Here is a 16741-nt window from a genome sequence, read left to right as displayed (position 1 = left end):
CTGTTCACTTTTGAACTTGCTTTTGCTTTTATGTTCATGCTTTTATGCTTTTATGAACTGATGCTTTTATGGTGAGTACTTCAGATACTTCAGAGACTTGACGACATGTCATTTTAACATATTATCCAAATGTCAGGGGAGCGAGAGATATTAATTATGTGACTTTGGATGTCTGGAGTGGCAGCTTTAAATTGTTCACAGTTCTCTCAGCATGTCAGGCAAGCAGGAGGGAAAGAAATGACATTCCAACGTGACCGGCAATGACCTCAAGAGAGCATTTATAGAACTTTTTATCTGTCTCCGTCTCTGTAAGCCGCATTGTCTTCCGCTGCGAACACACACAGTTGGCGGCTGCAGTGGCGACCGCAGTGCTTATGTAATCTGTATTATTTTTTTCCCGCCAGCGACGGCAGAGGGATGATGATGATGATGATGGTAATTATCCCTTCCTTGCCAGGCGATGGTGGACCTGAGTTGCCAGCCTCCACCACTTCTGCAAGGAGCATGCACATCTCGGATGGGGCACCAGCTCTTGTTTGTTTCAGGTTATTCCGATGGACAGGTGCCGTGCTGTTTTGTCCTCCTCTCTGACTGGGCTCAGACATCTGTTCCTAAGGCCCTTTAAGTCAAAAGATTAGACTGTTATTCTCTGGGGATGGTATTCATCATGCGCTTATCCTCCCTGTGGAGTGGCATTGTTTCTGGCCTCCCGCTCCATCATATCTAGAAGAGACAGTTAATAGCTTGCATAATTGCATGCCCCTGTGTTTCCTATGTGCTTTTATGGGCCATTATTAGAGTTGATGTGGGCCATTATTAGTTGATGGTGATTATACACTATTCTTTGACTGTGTGTGAGTGTGTGTGTGTGAGTGTGTTTGGAGGGGGTGGCTGCATGGTTAATGGATTGGATTTATTTGCATGTGATGGAGACAATGATGTCAGATGTCAAGCTCCTCATCCACTGACTTCTTGCTTGTCACCTCTGCTGAATGTGCTTTCAATTTTTGTTTTTCACCATTGCTGCCTTAGCTGTCTTGAGGCGACAGGGGGCTTCAACATACTGGTTGGTAACTAGGCAACGAAGTACCAACCAAGCTCTAAAATTAGGAAAGTGATGACGTCAAATGAGCTCAAACAAAATCAGTGGAACATTGGAAAATCATATTATAACTATAAGAAGAAAAAGCGATGGAAGAGGAAATGCAAAGGTTGTTTTTCCTTCAGGTCAGGTCTGGCAGAGAGCCAATAGTAACACTTCCATGTGCTGACATACCACAGGGAGACATGTAAACATGTAGAGGCCATTGTCATGGCTAACGTCAGACAGTCGTCTCTGTTTATCACAGACGCCATTCACAGACATTTATGGCCCCCTTTAAAGCTATTGGGGGTCACCAACAGCAAGGAGTGTTCCATAGTGTCTGTAGCACTAAAAATTTTATAAAAGTGGTAGTCATGACAAACATACATAAACATACCGGGGCACTGTCTTTTGACATATACAAATGTATATTGTGGGTTTACAATGCTGTAAAGAACCTAGCAAAAAATAACAAAGCCCCCCCTCCCACATATACGACAATAAGTGGGGGGCCCTTAATACATCTGGGCCCAGGGGCCCGAAAGTTCATAATCCGCCCATGCATGACCAATGTGTTTGTAATTCATAATGTGAGTATTTAGATCTATATAGAAAATACATGGATATAAATGAAGCTCTGACAGAGAAAGGTTATGATCTGTGGAACTGTTTCTTTATTGTGGCATGGAGTTTATTATTTTTAATTTAATATTATTTTTTCTTTGCTTAATTTATGTTATAGGACCATATATATATATATATATATATATATATATATATATATATATATATATATATATATATATATATATATATATATATATATATATATATATATATATATATATATATAAAACAACTACCTATACCAGTTCAAATTAATTAATGCAAATATTCAACTCATTATCTGTTTGAATTATTGTAACCTGTCCATTCATTCAAGATGTGATATGCATAATTAATCTTTATTAAAATCTGTGAGTTGAATCTAGCAGATTAGTCATTAATTAAGTAACACCTAAATGCCCTCCAAAATGCTATCTCTATTTGGAATTATCCTTGAGTAGAGTCACTGGACTGAATGGTCAGTGCCTCAAACAAAGCCTGGGCATCGTTTCAGTCCTTCTCAATTAATTGCCACTCCTTGTTCTGCATTGAAGTATATAACTTGTCGGTTAACAGTTTGGAGTTGGAGTTGTTTACTGTCCTTTGAAATAAACAAAGTTGTGCAAGCTGGCCAGCAGACTTTGTCCTTGACATGTGTCATGCTTGTGCCTTCGGGGCCGGAGGACTGGGTCTCACAAGACACTCTCTCTTTGGCTTTCTCTGCAGTTAATCCCTTTAGAGTTATCACGTCCTTGCCAGGCACAACCTCGCTCCTGCACCAAGAACCCCAGCATGAGAGAATCCCTGTGTGTGTGTGTGTGTGTGTGTGTGTGTGTGTGTGTGTGTGTGTGTGTGTGTGTGTGTGTGTGTGTGTGTGTGTGTGTGCGCGCGTGCACGCAGCGTAATCCAGGAATGAAATACACAGGAGGTGAGAACAGAGGCCTGCTTTTGATGCGCTGTGTACAGATCACACATCAGCCAGTCTTGGAGGACAACATCAGCCATGTTCCTGTCAAGGCTCTCTGTTGCGATTCATGTAAAGAGATGCATTGTGAAATAGCGCTACAAGGGAGGTTCAAAGCCATGAAGACTATTCATGAGTGTTGCGGCTCTCTTTTTTGTCAAGATACAGATTCAATCACTCTTGGCTTTTTTTACACCCATAGCAGCCTCCTTTAAAAGATCTAGTTTAGATATCTCACTTTATCTACACATTTTCTCAGAGTTTATTCTGCTTCTATCATGTGATGTTTGTTGTTTTGTTTTTGTAAGTGAGCCTCTGATCTTTCCCGTAGCTGTGTATGAGCTGAGCACATTTCCAGCTAAAAGAATAGATCCTATTCTATTCTATTCTATTCTATTCTCTTCTCACTCTGCTATGGCAAATGTTACATTTCTTATGAATTTCTCAAGATATATTTTGAGAAAATATATTTTGACATTAAAACAAGAGCATGATTTACTTCAAATGAACAAATGATGAGTGCACATTTAGGAAAATTAGCTTATATGTTTTAGTTAAATGAGTACAGATTTTAGTAAAACCTTCTCTCGATTAAAAAAAAAAAAATCTGCAATGACAGCTCCCGGGCTCCATAAGTCCATGTCTGAGGATGTTTCACATATTAATACACAAATGTTAGAAAGGAAAAAAAAATCAATTTGGTCTCCCAAAAATGCTTACGTAGCCTATACTAGGCACCATTGTCTCTTCAGCTGTTAGGTTGTACAGTATAATCCTAGTTGTTCAAAAGATAACTTTTATGTATGATGCAAGGCTTTGGCTTGAAAAGAGCTTTTTTCTGTGTTCCCCTCAGGCCTGTGTAGTCCCCCCCCCTCCCCTCTCTCTCCAAAAGTAGGAGAATAATGGCACTAATGGGGCTGCAGACCAGACTAAATGGCGTTGTCCTAGCAACCTCAACCTCCAACTTTTACTGTGATGCCAAGAGGGTCCCTTTCCTTTACAGACAGTTTAAAGCTAGAATTAAGGACACAAGGGTTCGGACATGCAACACATTTAGCTAGAGGGGTTGGTAGATTACAGTGTATAGAAATGATACACAAAAGGTTATCAGAAATGATACACAAAAGGTCAGATCAGAGGACTCTGGGTTTAAAAAATAGAGGCGCATAGTTTAAACTTCAGAAATGAAACCAAATACTGTATCGTTATGCTACGGATGACGGCTTATACACTTTCTCTATTTTTGTTAACTGTGTACTCTGAATAGATGTGAGTGCAACACTCTGTTGTTGACTGTGTTAGAAGAACAAAATGGAGACCAGACCAGATAAAAGTATGGGTAATGCAAGATCCTCAACACTGTAAACAGGTAAGCAGAACTCAGCTTTATCTCAAATATGTACATTAACTGTACGGTAAACTACAAAAACAAAAACTGTACGGTAAAGCAAATGGTCACACATTCAGCAGAAGTACAGAAAACAGGTGTCAAGTATATGAGACAGTTTGAGCATACCTGTCTAAAACCAAGGAACTGATGGTAGACTTCAGAAGTGAGAAGCAGAGGTTTCATCACTATGGGAATTTAATTTAAGGGGTATGTATACTTATAAGGCTCTGTATTTTAAGGAAAAACCTCATTCCTCGTTTGTTTAATAAAGGCAATAAGATCAATTTCCAAAAGATGATTTTATTCCTCTTTTTAGTCAACTTTAGCATGTGTATGTTCAGAGTGTGTAAATGTATGAGTGCAACTGTATTTTTATTTACCCTTATTTTTTTATTTTATTATTTATTTTATTATTATTTATTGTTTTTTATTTCTTGCTTTTCTACTTTTTCTACCCCCATGCCCCCCCCCCCCCCCTTGAATCATTATTTTACTCAACATCATTTATTTTATACCTTTAGCTCATAATAGGAATGCAGTGTAACAAAATGCTTCATGTATATTGTATATGCCACCATTTCCAATTAGTAGGTTCTAGTTAGATGAGTTCTGCTACAGCCTGAAACCTCTAGCCACAATCAACCTTTTGGCCACCTTCACCTCCCATATGAGATGAAAAAGAGGGCATCCCTTTCTTTTCTGTTTAATTGTCCCTCCTGGGGAAATGGAAGATTTCCAACATCGAGTTTGCACAAACAAATCTGACCCTTAAAAAAGACAGTTCTGTTATGCCAGTTGTCAAATGTCCAATGTGGTTCAAAATTCTTTTAAAACAATGAATCACTGTTTTTAAAAGGATTCCCTCTTGAGTTTTCCTCTGGAGCTTTTCCAAAAGTAATGTTGGGGGGGGGCAACCAGTCAAGAGTGAGCTGCAATTCAACTGACCCTGTGTATGCATTCTGGACCCTATGTACAGCATCTCTGATCATATGATATAGATGCAAAAGTTTGCAAAAGTCATATTTTTTTTCAGCCCTACACATGTTCTGTGGTCAAATGACTGAGAGCTTTATTTGAGCTGTCTTTGACATTTGTCCAGATAGGATCATTTTTATCTCATTGACAGCTGAGAAAAATTATCTTTATACTCTCTGTGATATTGGCCTGAGAATCTGTTCGAAGCAGAGCGCATCCAACAGCCAGGTATTGAGGTCGTGTCCTTGCCTTTGTGTGCCTGTGGAAGTCAATCGGCCATGGAGCCCACAGGAAGTCCTTAATCACTTTCATGGGAGCTTTTCAATTGATTGCCTGCTGTGAGAACTCACTCATCTAGGGATGGAATCTATATCGATAAGACTGTACAGGGATGGACCGATTATTCCATGACATTCGGTGTCTGAAAATTTGTATTTTATCAAATCAACAACACATTTTCCTCAACAGATGTGAAATATCATTATGGCAAATAACCAAAACATTAATATGGCAGAGAAGACATTTTCTGACGGAATTGATGTATATTTTATGGTGGTCATAGAAGCCTGGATTTGTAGTCATTTTAATTATTTGATACTTTGAATTAAACAGTTACTGCGTTGAAACAAAAATAATTGTAGGCCCTATGTTATTTTTCTGAACATTTTCATTTTAAATTATAGGAAGAAAATCTGACAGAGTTGACATCTGACGGTGTTGACAAATTATATATATTTTTTATGAATGTTTGGACTTTCCTCCATTCATAAAATGGAGGAGAATAATTGTGTTATTCTTTTCCTTCATAACATGTCAAATAAAACAGATGTCAATTATTAAAATGCATAGCTGTTGCTAGCCTAGAAATCTAGACGCACCCTAGCGGCAGGAAATTACATTTGCTTCCAGGGCTAGTCTAGCAACTCTCCGTTGGCTTGTGAGCTCGAAAAATTAAACTTCTATCAGGCCAATCAAATCGTGTATAGAGTCGTTAGGCGGGCTTAACATAATGATTGATGGCAGAGTTGCAACGGGTTGGCTTGAATTTCCTGCTACTTGAAAAACAAAGAAGATGGATGTTGCTGTTGGCCAACAGTGTGACACGAGTTAAGCTTGTTTTGAGATGGCAAAAGTTTGAACTAGCCAACTAGCTCCACTGGTGGGAAAACGCATGGGACTCAGCGCTGTCCTATTGCGTGCAGAGGGAATTTGAAAGACAACCGATTATCCCGCCCCTCGGACTGAGCACTGCGAACGGTGAATGCCCAGACGCTACATTTTAATGTGGGTCTGGCTCGTCAGGCTAAGCTGTTGCAGTAGGTAGGCATGTTTTTCGATGTCTCAAGAATGACCTATGACCTTTGTATTTCAAGGTCACAAATGACGAGAAATTCATCTTATGCTCTGCTGTGGTTGACTGGAACAACTTGACAGGTTAATAGCACTATAGTTTACACATTTGCCTCTTATTGGCACTCCATCTTTGTCTCTTTCTTCTCTGCTGTCCTTGGGGCCAGAGTAAAATATTAACATGGTCTTTATCCTAAGCTTTCAGACATGCAACAAAAGTAGACAAATGTCTTCAAGGAGAACAGATTCAATACATTTTTAATACCTCTGCCTTTCAGTCCCCCGCCAAATTCTTATGCCTCCAGGAAAATGTCATCTTTTTGAGCTTACGGCACGCTGCAAAGAAAACGTCCCTACAGCAGCATTATTTATGACTATAGTGAGTGCACAAATGCTTTCTATGACACCTTTGTCATGGTGCCCACTCCACTCCATTGCCGCCATCTGTCATAAGAGTTCCCTGTCTCTTTGTGTTACATCCGCAGCAGATCCCTACTCTCTGTCAGGTGGCAGACACTGTATCACTAATCACCTGTCATCCAGTTTGGTCGCACACCAAAATAAAAACCAGCATCCATGCCTGTGTTTGCTAACATATCCTGTCAATATGACAAGATCTGAAGCACAACGTTTCAGATCCATAATGGTCAAAAACACACATAGACACTATGGCAATGTGATGCTGCTCAAGGAGTTACATTTGTGTTGTTCCATGGACATGAAGCACCCCCCCCCCCCCCCCCCCCAACTCATATGCATGTACAATTGTGTTTTAACGAACAGAGGTCCATTAACTTAAAGGTACACTATGCAGGTTTAGGTATTCTTGGTGACTGTAGAGCTCCCTCTAGAGTCGCGATATATTTATATTTTACTCTGCTGTTGTACAGTAAATAGCAAACTTCTCATGACTTATTCCCCCTGTACACAATGCAAACGCTTTTGTTGTGGAGGTGAAGGATAAACAACAGGCAAAAACTATCTCCAAAAAGCTATATCTATACTGACTGAAGGTAATGTTTCACAATTATCGCGATCAAGTTGCATGGCTGTTTTTCTCTGTAGCGACTCGCCACGTCTATAGCTATGCTAGGTGAACAACTGCCTATTACAAGTTCATTTACCATCAAATTGGCTTCATAAAGGTGAAACACTTGCATAGTGTACCTTTAAACAGGAAACATTACACCGCATTAACCTGAAACCACTCTGCTGCACCTGTTTCACCATTTTGCTATATAGCATTTGTTAGACATGGATTGACATCTAGTGTTTGTATTGGAATGTGTCTGTCCTCACACAATTGAATGACATCACAGGCTCAAGCTTTTCAATAATTGGTTGGGGTGCAACATGTCCCTGGTACAACCAATGTAGGACCAAATGTAATACCAGCGACAACTGTTCAACAAGAAATCAGAGTGACAGCATCCAGATAGTGTATCATGTATGAGGGCCTTTTGCTGCTACTCTATATCTCTGCCCTCCAATATGAGGAAGTTATTAATAACTGAAGCAGTAGAGGTGAGGGCCTTTGGAGAAACCTGAGATTAATGAAAAGGTGGTGGGTGGGTGTGAATAATTTAAATCCTCTTCTTTATTCATGTATTACCAGCCTGGACTGCAGTCCCATATTAAGCCAGGGCTGCTAATGTCAAGCACATGTCAGTCATACCCATTGACCCCATCAAACTGATGTCATTTCCCACATGACATGTATAGCCATGCTGAATTTCTATTGTGATTTCTGCAAACAGAGTGGCTGCTTCAATGTCAGAAGTTCCATTGCCACAGAACACATGTAACATGATCTGAAATATTTCTTCTGACTGTATGTTGCTTTAGACAAGAGTTCAGGCCACAGTTTCCTCATCATGGAGCACTGACAGAAATCTCTGGGCTGCAGATGTAACAAGACACTTTGAGTTGAGTAAGCTTATACGAACTGCTTTGATGGCAATGGCCCTCATTCAGCACCTATCGTCAGTCATTCAGTCACTTAAAAGTATGTAGGATTTGCATGTAGAAGTCAATGGTGATGGCAATGATGATGATTGTTGTTGGTGTGGATGTTGGTGTCTTTGGTGTTGTCGTAGCTCTTCAGTTTTCATGCTGATGGTAGGGTATCTGGTAATAAATCTGTCAGACTCAGAGATGTGTGACCCTTCACGGTCCACGTCACAGAAAAGGTGTGCGCATGTCGGGATCAGAACAAGCTTTCCATCCCATTGAATTGTGTGTGTGAATTGACTGAAACGTCAAAGAAGCGTCAAGAAAAATGCCTACTTGTACTACTTTTTTTATGTATACACGCTGGGCTGGAACACGCTGGGTCAACCAGATAGCCATATATGTTGGGCTAATGGCCACTTGCTAACGTCGTCTACCCATTCTGTTATCAGCTCAGGATCAGGCGGACAATCGGCATTAGCTAAGACTAATTTATTAAGGTACGGTTTACGGCCCTTGGGTAACAATGACAGTGCATACCTTGACAGCTCAACATGCTGGTTTATTAGCTGCACCATTTTTCTGACCCCATGCTGCGCGCACCTAACCTAGGCTCTGGATGATTACAAACATTGAAGGGGTCTATAGCCCAGAGGCAGCTCTGGTATAGAGGCACTGAGGGCACTTCCATTCAGTAAGCAACACTGGTGCGGCTGATTCTTTACATGTTCATCCTCCACCTCTTCATAAGAATGTAATGAAAACTCTGATAATGTAGTAAAATAATTATTATAATTATACTATATTATACTATATAATTATAATAGTTATGTGTAATAAAGTGGAATGGCACAGGAAAAAAGTATTAAACACGCTAAGAAAGCGTGTAAACCAAGGCAAGGAAAGGCAAGGAACGAGCTGGAATCTATAAGTAGGCCCTTTCACACTGCCAAAATCCACATGATTTTATGTACTAGAATTGCAGTAGTTAGAGAGTAATTATCCCTCCTATCTGTGCAAATTAATATAAGCTGGGTTAGTACACATTGATGGGCTATAAAAAGGTTTTTGTTACCAAGGTATTACACAAGAAACATTTCATGATGGATAAAAGCAAAGACCTCTCCCAAGACCTTTGCAACCTTATTGTTGCAAAACATATCAATGGAACTGGCTACAGATGTACAGATGTATTTCAAAACTTCAGAATCTTCCAGTAAGCAGCACTGGGGCCATTATCTGCAAGTGGAAAGAACATCACTGCATCAGAGATTATGACCAGGAAGATAAAAGGATATGGGAAGAGTAGCCCAAGAGCTGAGGACCACTTGGAGAAAGCTCCAGAAAGACTTGGAGGCAGCAGGTACAATTGTTAGAGTAAATCATAGGCAATGCACTGCACCGCCATGGCCTCTGTGCACGCTTACCCCACATGACTCCATTACTAAAGAAAAACTGTCGAAGCTTGTTTAAAGTTTACTTCACACCATTTGGACAAGACTATGAAATATTGAGAGAATGTAGTCTGGTCAGGCGAGAGCAAAATCAAACTTTTTGGATGTCATAATCACCATGTTTGGAGGAGAAATGGCACTGTACACCACCCAAAAAAAACAAACCAACAGTGAAGTTTGGAGGTGGAGGCTTAATTTTATATGGGTGGGATTACCTGAGTTAATACTAATGTCTACTAATGGTGACAATGCCATGGAAATAGCCTCACTGGAAGTATTCTTACTGAAAAAAATGTTGAAGCATTCAATACTTATTTCTAACGCTGTATAGGCGTTGTTTGCCGCCGAGCTTGAAGTTAGAAATTAGACTTAATTAATGGCATGACGGCTATCCCACAACCACAAAACAATGGTAGATTAATTCTCACTGTCATCTCTGCCAGGCAGATCTTTTAGGTAGTAGAAATGGTACATCAAATAAGAAAATCTATCAGAATTGGCCAAAACAACATTGTCAACACAATGACTGCAACAAGATGGCTGAACATCACACATTTACAACAGGTCTGACATCTCAAAGATTTAAGATGGAAGGTGAAGCTGGAAGATCTGTGGTGGTGTTTTTCATCTTAACTTCACTATTTTTGATATGTTTGCTAAGCATATTGACTGTTGACTTGTCAGCTCTCCAGACAGGTACACAAGTATATCACTCTATCTTTCATTCTTGAACAATATAAAATATAAAAGTAGTGTGACATGGTGGTGGTCTAAGGCCGCTCTGTCATCATAAACATGTTTGATATGGGTGTTCCCTAACATTCTTACTGTATCACTTCATCGTCTGTTGTGCATTCACCATAGTCTGACAAAATTACAAGTGCAAAACTTAAGGGTGCTCTCAACAAGGCTGCAAATTACATGTCAGCTTTATTTTCACAGTAATTCTTCATTAATATCAAAACTTGTATAATATCAAACTAATATATTCTCTTTAGATGATATTACATTTTGTGATGCGAAAGATTCAAAAAAATAAACACGACTGTATTTGTGAATCATGTTGAGCTTGGTGCTCCTGCTCCTCCTCACTGCTGAAACTCAATCTTAGATGTTTGATATTCTGTTGAGTCACCCACCCACCTGCCTATATCAGACCTCTCTTCCCTCTGCTACTATTATCCCCCTCCCGTTTCCTGTTCTGTCCCTGATGCCAGTGGGCGATTGACTGCACTCCTTACCCGCCGCTCCGCTCACCGATCCTGGGGAGCTCGATAAGGTCTTAATTACCCGTCTGGATCCACTGCAGCAGATAAGGCCAGGACCATTTGTTCCCTCTCAGGTAGGCGGGCCACCGGGGCCTGGGAAAAGGTTGCCTCCCCGAGAGGAGCGCACTCCGTAACGGGTTTAGGAAATTGCCTCCTGGGCCGGGATGCGGAGCGCTGTCCTTTAGAGGCTGATGTATTGCTGGGGGATGCGTGCCACAGAAGAGAGGTGCTATCTGCAGGATCCCATTAGAGACCATGTTTCCTGCTGGGCCTCTCCACAAAGACCCAGGCTGCTAGCATCCACTTTACCTCCACTCAAAAATGCCTGGGAAAGGTCAAAGTCACCCTCTCTTCTGAATGGAGGGACTTCCTGAGTGAATGTTTCTTGATGCATCTACAGTGGTGGCGAGTTGGTGGTTTAAAAAATTAACGATCTTGACCAAGACCAAGCTGTTTCACTTACCAAGACAAGTGCCATACTGGCAGCCTGAATACAGTCTTGTCCCTTACCTAACAGCCATTAACATCAGCCTTTTCCCTCATCTCATCTTGTCCCTTACCTAACAGCCATTAACATCAGCCTTTTCCCTCATCTCATCTTGTCCCTTACCTAACAGCCATTAACATCAGCCTCTTTCCATCTCATCATAAGCAAGGTGTTTCTAATGATTGTTGTGATTTTTATTGACATATATCCTTTAGTTTATATATATTTTATGTAGTATCTTTATTCTGTGTAATATCATTGTTTTGTGAAACTGAAGTCTGTAGTATGTTCAGTGTGGGAAAGGAAGACTGGTTTAAGTGAAAGAGCAGGCCTGGCAGAAAATGGCATAGACAAGGTTTGGTGCCAGGAAATGTAAGCAAAACCTAAAGAATGGCACAACCTAAAGAATGTAGGAATAACAGGATGAGAGGGCAAAGGTGGAGTACCATATATTACTTGGTCAGTTATCTGTAAACATAGAGTGACTTGTCTGGGATGACTTGAAGGGGTATAAAGGCTGGACAACAGCCAGAGGATGTTATCTTACTTAGCTCACTTTGCTCACTGCTCACTTTGCTTAGCTTAGCTTTCACTTACTTACTTGCTTCACTAATGCTCCGGAGTGCATTAAAGCCATCATCTGCAGTATACATCCACAGTGTGCGGACTTCTTTTGAGTTTGTATTATTTAATGTGGATTTGACACCACATGATGAGCATTTGTTTTTCCATTTTAAAGAAACTTATCAATTCAAAATTACACTGGCTAATTAACTTGACTTCTTCAAAGTTAGATATTGAATATTCTCATTAAATGTGACAATGTAATCTGAAGGGCAAATTTGAAAGGCTGGTGAATGCTGATTTGATAAGGGGACTCTCATTGTGTCAGAATTCACTTCATAGTTGACTATAAAGACAGAAACCACATTGCCTGCTGCCGCCTATTTTAGACCTGATGTATTATTGATGTCAAAGCTCTCTATAAATATAGGGTGGTACATAAAATGGTCCCCTCAACCACTCGCCTCCACAGAATCTTTTTCTGTGTTTTTTCTCCGCTGCTTTCAAAAGATTTGTCACTGTCATTTTCAGCTCAGCAGTACGCCGAAGACTGGTGTACCTGGAGTCTAGCGGGGAGAAGGAGCGAGAGACAAAAAACAGAAAGAAAGAAAGAGGGAAGTGGTGTGGAGAAGGGAAAGGAGGACGGGAGGTCAATGAATGCTATAATTCAAGCTGAGCAGGACATGCGAGGTGGACGGACCCTATAAAAGGTCACAGCACAATGTCACAGTTAGCTGTCTGCACTCAGCTTTTGCGCTTTCCATTCAAACCTCACCGACGACTGCCTGTGGTTTTCAATATAGTTTCTGCCAACAATGGAACAAGAGCACAGCAGGCACAAACTCGTGAACTCACTTGTTTCCTGTGTGTGTGTGTGTGTGTGTGTGTGTGTGTGTGTGTGTGTCTGTGTGTCTGTGTCTGTCTGTCAGTCAGTCAGTCAGTCAGTCAGTCTGTCTGTCTATCTATCTGTGTGTCTCTGTGTGTCACGTGTGTGCATTAGCTTGTAGTTTGTGAGGAAATATATCTCTTGATATTTCCAGTTTGAGAAAGAGCTCCGTGAGCCGAGAGGAGCATACTAGTGGAGCGGAACTCAACCACTCCACTATTTCGTCTGTGGCTTCACCGCGCTTGTGGGGTTGATGAGGTCAGCATCCAAGAGAGACCTCTGGAAGATTAAATTCTCGAAGCGACACATGCGGTAATGTCAGGTGAACTTTACCTAAGATTATGCATAATATCTCAAATATCCTGAGGTTCAGCAGCTACAGAAGAGGGTGGTAGAAACATAGCAGCAGCTGTCTGACTTATTTAGCTGCTCGGTGAATATCCAGGAAGATTTCTGAGAAGTGGCTCCTCTTCCACAGGCCCTTGTCGCGTTCCTCGTTCAAGTTCCCATTGAATTGACTGACAGGTGAGGGAGTAATCTCATGCACATCAAAGTTGGTTTTTGCACCTGGAGATTTGTTTCTGCGACAGGAGCTGGAGTCTCCGAAGGTGCAATCCACCACTTGCTCTACCAAGGGACTCACCCTTAATTGGCACACTGTATGATGCCTGACAGATCCACTTTGTGGTGGTGATGTCTGTCAGATGACAAGGTACCACTGGGAGTGGGGAACAGATTTGTTGTAGGCTGGAGAACTCCCACCAGGTCTATAAAACCCACCCGGTTTGTGTATGTTAAATATCTGGCTGTGACATGCTATATATCCGAGTGAGAAAAAAGAAAGAACTGAAGACAAAGTGACAGTAAGAGAAACCGAGGAAGGAAATGCATAAATATAAATATAAATTATACTACTCTATACTCTATGGCATATCCTCTGTTTAATATATGGCCTAATTTCCATGAGTGGATACCCATCAACTCCTCATGGAAACATGATTGTATCACCCAGTAAGAAGTAGAGATGCACCGATATGGAATTTTAGGGCCGATAACGATAACCGATATTTATTGGTTTGTTGTGGCCGATACCGATACGATAACCGATAATAGTCAAAGTCAAAGTCTGCTTTATTGTCAATTTCTTCACATGTCAAGACATACAAAGAGATCCCACGGTGGAGACAAGACATATTTTAACCAATTAGGTCCACAGACAAACATAATATTCAAGTAAACAATATAACAAGTAAATAAGAAGGCACATACAATGAAGAAATAAGAGCAGCAAAATTTGGTTGAAATTGTGCAATTGTGCATACAGTAGACAGTCAATATAATAGTGCAAAAGTCAGGCCAATAAATGGCTGAGGTAGTTCTGTTTGACCTAAGTATGCAAGTGGCATAGTGGTGCAAGTTATGTAAGAGCAGCAGAAGTGTGTTCAGAAGTGTTTTCAGGACAACAGGACAACAACAACAAGTTGCAAAGTGTGCAAGTGTACAAGTGGAGTAGTGCAAGGCAGCCATTGTGGATCCAAAAGTCCAGGATGTTATGTGGCTGAGGGTGGAGGGGTGAGAGGGGGGAGAGAGTTCAGCATCCTAACAGCCTGGTGTATGATGCTGTTGGTGAGTCTGGTGGTGCGGGAGCGCAGGCTTCTGTACCTCTTCCCAGAGGGCAGTGGATCAAACAAATTGTGAGCGGGGTGACTTGCATCACTCACAATTGTGGTCGCCTTGCGGGTGAGGTGGGAGGTGTAAATGTCCTTCAGGGAGGGGAGTGAGGGACCAATAATCCTTCCAGCTGTGTTCACTATGCGCTGCAGGGCTTTCCTGTTGTATTCAGTGCAGCTTCCGCCCCACACAGCGATACAGCTGGAGAGGATGCTCTCAATGGTGCCTCGGTAGAATGTGGTCATGATGGCTGGTGGAGCACTTGCTCGCCTGAGTTTCCGCAGGAAGTACAGGCGGCGCTGAGCTTTCTTCGCCAGTGATGCAGTGTTGGTGGTCCAGGAGAGGTCTTCACTGATGTGCACCCTCAGGAATTTGGTGCTGCTCACTCTCTCCACCACAGCACCGTCGATGGTCAGTGGCAGGTGTTGGGTGTGACCTCTCCGGAAGTCAACAACAATCTCCTTGGTCTTGCTGACGTTCAGCAGGAGGTTGTTGTCCCTGCACCACGTGGTCAGAAGGTCGACCTCCATCCTGTATTGAGTCTCGTCGCCCTTGGTCATGAGACCCACCAGAGTTGTGTCGTCAGCAAATTTCACTATGTGGTTGTTGCTGTAGGTTGCAGTGCAGTCATGCGTCAGCAGGGTGAAGAGCAGCGGACTGAGCACGCAGCCTTGGGGGGCCCCGTGCTCAGTGTGATGCTGCTTGAGATATTGTTGCCAACACGTACTACTTGATAACCTGACCCTAGCCAGATGAATTTCGCTCCGCCTAGCTCCACTCATCCATCTGGAACCGATCTATTGAAGTGTTGCTTCAGAAGGCTGGGCCTAATAAAAAAATGCTTGCATATGATTGAATAAGCCACTTGTCCGTCATCTATTGACGTGCTACTTCAACCACTCACATCGAAGCCAACCCGTGACGCTAATAACAGTCTCACAGTCGCTTCTACGCTATGTCACATCTGTGAAACTCCCGCCCTGCGTCCTGATTGCCTGAACCATAAAGTCGGTTGCAGAAATCACTCTCAATGGAAGAGGTCCCAGATGGATGTGAGTGAAGCTAGGCGGAGCGAAATTCATCTGGCTAGGGTCAGGTTAACTACTTGAGGCCTCTGACAGTAATATTACTCTAGAAAAAAAATTGTGAAAAGTGATTTGGGGAAAGCATTTAATAAGCATAATTTTATTGCAGTAATTTTACCTACCACCAAATGATGGACAGAACTCATAATAGTCCTCAATAGTGCGGCAGTCAACAACATAACAGTAGCCTAGCCCTACGGTATGTGTGGCTCCTTTAAGTGAACCTGACGTCAGTGAATTGCGAGTGAGTGGCTAGAGAGTATGAATCGTTTTAATTTAGGACTAAACGCTCATAAACGGCTCAGCTGGGAATAAGCTACAGTTTAGTGACCAAATCAGAGTTTGTGAGGGAAACATATGTTTAGTTTCAACCAGGGGCGTAGCCAGGATTATTTTATAGGGGGGGCCAGCTGGGTCCAGACTTTTTATTGGGATGGCACTTGGGAATCAAAACTACTATTTGAAAACTACTCAAAAAGTTTTGAAGATTAGGATAACCTATTTTAATAATGGCAATAAATTGTGCAAAGCCAACACTGATACACAGGTCAGTTTGTTGGCCACTCAACATATTTTCCATAAATAGGTCAATGCCAATAAAAAATATTATGATAATGCACCTTACTTAATCAGTTTTATTCAAATGATGTTAACTCAAAGAACAATAATAAATATTACAAATATTATATGTATATATTTGATCTCATACTGATGGCCAAACTATATTTCTTTCTGATATCCACTCCAAGTACTTGGCTGTAAGTAACATGGCTCTGAATTAAGAAATTAACCCTTAGAACCCTAGACTGTTTTAAGGGCTTTTTCACTACCTTAGAAACATTTATCCTGGTCAATGTAAGTGCCACACACACATGCTATATATTGTTTTTTAACAGAGTCTCAGCTACCCAGATCTGCCACTATTTAATGTATTAATACTTGCATTGATTTCATTTTGATTTTTAAATAATAAAAATACAAAACGTGTATAATAAAAATTCTTATAT

General features: G+C 41.3%; 2 long non-coding RNA genes across 2 annotated transcripts; one reads left to right on the top strand and one right to left on the bottom strand.

The window, feature by feature from the left end:
* Nucleotides 1-2269: 2269 nt before the first annotated feature.
* LOC121692806 lies at nt 2270-12145 on the top strand. The gene is made up of 3 exons (XR_006025346.1): nt 2270-2281; nt 4133-4139; nt 12009-12145. It is a non-coding gene; the product is annotated as an uncharacterized LOC121692806 (long non-coding RNA).
* LOC121692807 lies at nt 3614-16191 on the bottom strand. The gene is made up of 3 exons (XR_006025347.1): nt 16107-16191; nt 7687-7689; nt 3614-3624 (listed from the first exon to the last, which is right to left on the bottom strand). It is a non-coding gene; the product is annotated as an uncharacterized LOC121692807 (long non-coding RNA).
* Nucleotides 16192-16741: the final 550 nt, after the last annotated feature.

This window comes from Alosa sapidissima, chromosome 19 (assembly GCF_018492685.1).
Source record: "Alosa sapidissima isolate fAloSap1 chromosome 19, fAloSap1.pri, whole genome shotgun sequence".
Taxonomy (NCBI): domain Eukaryota; kingdom Metazoa; phylum Chordata; class Actinopteri; order Clupeiformes; family Clupeidae; genus Alosa; species Alosa sapidissima.
This window is presented reverse-complemented; position numbering and strand designations above follow the sequence as displayed.